The 4,982-nt window shown below is 35.7% G+C and overlaps 1 non-coding gene across 1 annotated transcript; it reads left to right on the plus strand.

Annotated features, from left to right (window-relative positions):
- Nucleotides 1-680: 680 nt before the first annotated feature.
- On the plus strand, nt 681-788 carry LOC130978153 (small nucleolar RNA R71). Its single transcript, XR_009085812.1, has one exon. It is a non-coding gene; the product is annotated as a small nucleolar RNA R71 (small nucleolar RNA).
- Nucleotides 789-4,982: the final 4,194 nt, after the last annotated feature.

A 4,982-nucleotide genomic window follows, 5' to 3' on the forward strand; every position in this document is an offset into this window, starting at 1 on the left:
ATCCTATTCCAGCATGAGTGAGAACCGACAGATGATTAGCCGTGCGGTAACAGTGCACCTGGACCATTTTCACTGAGAGGACGGATGGTAGCCATTGACAACGGTGATCCACCAACACACAGCTTGCCATAGAAGGAACCTTGCGTGCGTGAAGAAGATGACAGGAAGAAAGCAGAGATTCAAAAGACAAAGCATCTCCAAAACTCCAACGTATTCACCATTAATGCATAACAAGTATTATTTAATCCATGCTTTTTATTTACCATCAATCAAAACTAAGAATTATTATTATCCTGACTAAGAGTTACAAGATAACCATAGCTTGCTTTAAGCCAACAATCTCCGTGGGATTCGACCCTTACTCACGTAAGGTATTACTTGGACGACCCAGTGCACTTGCTGGTTAGTGGTACGAGTTGTAAAAAGTGTGATTTACAATTTCATGCACCAGCATTCAGAGCATCAATTTCAAGAACTCCTCTCTTTTGAGGCATCCCATTAGTCACAGGATTCCTCTCAGAGGTATACATGAATTGGTTATTTGCAACCATTTCAATAAGTTCCTGAGCTTCTGTAGGCATTTTCTTTCGGTGAATCTATCCACCTGCTGAATGGTCCAGTGACATCTTGGAAAATTCAGATAGACCATCATAGAATATATCTAATATAGTCCATTCTGAAAGCATGTGAGAAGGACACTTTTAGGTCAGCTGCTTGTATCTTTCCCAAGCTTCATAGAGGGATTCACCTTCTTTCTGTCTAAAGGTTTGAACATCCACTCTAAGCTTGCTCAGCTTTTGAGGAGGAAAGAACTTGGCTAAGAAAGCCATGACCAGCTTATCCCAAGAGTCCAAGCTATCTCTAGGTTGTAAGTCCAACCATGTTCTAGCTCTACATCTTACAGCAAAAGGGAAAAGCATAAGCTTGTAGACTTCAGGATCAACTCCATTAGTCTTAAACGCATCACATATCTACAAGAACTCAGTTAAGAACTGATAAGAGTCTTCTGATGGAAGTCCATGAAACTTGCAGTTCTATTGCAATAGAGAAACTAATTGAGGCTTTAGCTCAAAATTGTTTGCTCCTATGGCAGGGATTGAGATGCTTCTTCCATAGAAGTTGGAAGTTGGTGTAGTAAAATCACCAAGCATCTTCTTTGCATTGTTGTTTGGTTCGGACATAATTGTTTCTTTTGATGCTTCCTTTTTGAAAATTTTAGTGAGGTCCTCTTTAGAGTTTTGTGCTTTAGCTGCTCTTAGCTTCCTCTTTAGAGTCCTTTCAGGTTCAGGATTAGCTTCAACAAGTATGCCTTTATCTTTGTTCTTGCTCATATAAAAGAGAAGAAAACAAAGAAAATATGGAATTTTCTATGTCACAGTATAGAGATTCCTTGAGGTGTTAGAGGAAAACAAGACTGGAAGGATGAGGTAGGTAAGAAAGAATTCGAAACACAAAGAGAGATGGAGTTCGAGTTGGCAATGGAGGAGGAATGTTAGTGTTTAAATAGAAGAAGATAAGAGAGGGGGAAGAATTTTCGAAAATAAAAAGAATAAAAAATAAATTTTTGAAAAATTGGTTGTGGTTTTGAAAAAGATGAGAATTTAGAAAATATTTTTGAAATCAAATTTTTGAAAAAAAAGATATGATTTGAAAAAGATATGATTAAAAAGATATGATTGAAATTTATTTTGAAAAAGATTTGAAAAAGAAATTTTAAAAAGATTTGATTTTGAAAATTGATGTTGATGACTTGACAAACAAGAAACTAAAAGATATGATTCTAGAATTTAAAGATTGAACATTTCTTAACAAGAAAGTAACAAACTTGAAATTTTTGAATCAAGATTTTTGAAAATATGAGTAAAAGATTTGATTTTTGAAAAAGATATGTTTGAAAAGATATGATTTTGAAAAAGATATGATTGAAAATATTTGATTTGGAAAAGATTTGATTTTGAAAAATTATGAAGATTTGAAAAAGATTTGATTTGAAAACAAAATTCCTCTCCTTGTGTCATCCTGGCGTTAAATGCCTAGGAGCTGCATGTTTTGGGCGTTAAACGCCCAATTGCTGCATGGCTTGGGCGTTTAAATGCCCAGCCAGGTACCCTGGCTGGCGTTTAAATGCCAATTTTCCTTCTTCACTGGGCGTTTTGAACGCCCAGCTTCTTCTTTGTAATTCCTCTGCTTTATGTTCTTGGATCTTCATTTTGCTAAATCCTTTATTCAAGAAGATATGTTTTCAATTTTGAAAAATAATAAAATGAGTCGAAACATATAATTCTTGGATCAAAACACAAGATATATGCAAGAACATTATGAACGTCAAGATGAACGCCATGAACAATCTTGAAAATCAAGATGAACATCAAGAACTCAGTTTTCTTAATGAAAGAAAACATGGAGGACACCAAACTTAGAACTTTCTCACGTTTTGGCCATATGAATGCAAGAATGCATATGTAGAACATCATGCAGTACAAATCAATAAATCATGAAGATCAAACAAGGCAATTCATCAAGAACACAATGCATGTGTTTCAAAAATAGCAAGATAATTAAAATCATGCAATTGACACCAAACTTAAAATTTGGCCCTAGATTCAAACATGAACCATGAAATATTTTTGAGTTTTTATGATTTTATGAATATTTTTGTATTTTTTGAAAATTATTTTTAAAAAAAAGAAAAAGAAGAAAAATTTTTGAAAGATTTTTGAAAACTTTTTGAAAATAAAATAAGAAGAAAATTACCTAATCTGAGCAACAAGATAAACCGTCCGTTGTCCAAACTCGAACAATTCCCGACAACGGTGCCAAAAACTTGGTGCACGAAATTGTGATCATCAACAATGACGCCAAAGACTTGGAGCTCTCAAACGTGAATCACACTTTGTCACAACTTTGCACAACTAACTAGCAAGTGCACTGGGTCGTCCAAGTAATACCTTACGTGAGTAAGGGTCGATCCCCCGGAGATTGCCGGCTTGAAGCATGCTATGGTCACCTTGTAAATCTCAGTCAGGTGGATTCAAATGGGTGATAGAGTTTTCATAATTAAAAGATAAATAAAACAGAAAATAAAGATAGAGATACTTATGTAAATCATTGATGGGAATTTTAGATAAGCGTGTGGAGATGCTTCATCCCTCTTGAATGTCTGCTTTCCTAGTGCCTTCATCCAATCCTTCATACTCTTTTCCATGTCAAGCTGTATGTTGGGTTTCACCGATATCAATGTCTACCTCCCGTCCTCTCAGTAAAAATGGTCCAAATGCGCTGTCACCGCACGGCTAATCATCTGTCGGTTCTCGATCGTGTAGGAATAGGATTTACTATTGACAAACCCCAATTTGAGGGTTTATCTTGTATTGAATTTAAAGTATTTTGATAACCTTTTGTCACATTTAGCCTATAAATTAGCATGGTTTTGTTATCTCTCCCGTATTTGTGCTTAAGTGTAAAAACATGCTTTTCAATCCTTATTTTGATGAATTCTAATTTCTCTTTGATTCCATAAGATGCCTTGATGTGGTTGCTAGTAATTACAGGATTGAAATAGGCTAGGCATGGATCAAAGGAAGCAAGGAAGGAAGCATGCAAGTGGAGAGAAGCACAAAAAGCCAAAGAATTAATCTCGGCCAAGCACGCGTACGCGCACAAGGCGCTCGCGCGCACATTACGAAACAGGCCAAGGACGCGCACGCGTACCATGCGCGCACGCGCCGATGATGGCACATGACCTCACTAATGCAGCACGTGCCTGGCAATTTTGGAAGGTTTCAGCAACCAACTTTGGCGCCAAAATGCATATAAGAGCCAAGGATTGAAGGGGATTGACATTACATTAACACATTCACACCCATAGACTAATTCTAGATCATTAGTTAGATAGTTTTAGTTAGAAGTAGTTTTCTAGAGAGAGAAGCTCTCACTTCTCTCTAGAATTAGGATTAGGTTTAGGTTAATCTCCTTCCTTAGATCTAGGTTTAATTCATGCTTTGATTTACTTTTCACTTGTTAATTCTTACTCTTCTCTCTCTCTCTCTCTAGTTATATACTTTAATTCTTGCAATTCTTCATTTTTGTTGTGGATCTAGTGTTATTCTTTTGTTTTCTTTTAATAATGCAATTTGAGGTAATTCATGTGATTGTGATGTTGTTGATTGTTGTTTTGTTAATTCTTTGTAATTGTTAGTTGTTGATTCCTTTTATTCTTACAAATAAGAATGCTTTCTTTCATTACCTTCCAAGTGTTTGATGAAATGCTTGAGAGGATGTTAGAGTAGGATTTTATGTTCTTGGCTTGAGAAGGTAACTTAGGATTTCTTGAGTCACTAGTGTCCAATTGATTGCTAGTTGATAGCCATTAACTCTAGCCTTCATTAATCCAATTAGTGGAAAGCTAGGACTTATGGACTAGGATTGATATAACTCACTTGACTTTCCTTTGTTAATTGATTTAAGGATGACTAAGTGGGATTAATCCTTGCAACTACCATACTTGTGGCTAGTGATAATGATGAAGACCCTTGACAACCAAATCTTGCCAAGACCATTTTGTTAATAAAGTTTTCTTACCATTTACTATTCATGTTTCTCATCTAAAACCCCAAATACAACTCACAACCAATAACAAAACACTTTATTGCAAGTCCTAGGGAGAACGACCCGAGGTTTAAATACTTCGGTTTATAGATTTTAGGGGTTTGTACTTGTGACAAACAAAATTTTGTACGAAAGGATTAGCGATTGGTTTAGAGACTATACTTGCAACGAGATTTTATTTGAGAAATTCTAAACCATCAAAAATCCAATCGTCAAAATGGCGCCGTTGCCGGGGATTTACAATGGTGTTATGTTATTGGTTATTGTACATATGTGAATATTGTGAATAGGTTTATCTTTTGTTTGTTTCTTAATTTTTGTTAGTTTTCCTTTGCTCTCTCACTATGAATTCTCACCTTGGCTATGAGTTTGGC

This window comes from Arachis stenosperma, chromosome 4 (assembly GCF_014773155.1).
Source record: "Arachis stenosperma cultivar V10309 chromosome 4, arast.V10309.gnm1.PFL2, whole genome shotgun sequence".
Lineage (NCBI taxonomy): Eukaryota > Viridiplantae > Streptophyta > Magnoliopsida > Fabales > Fabaceae > Arachis > Arachis stenosperma.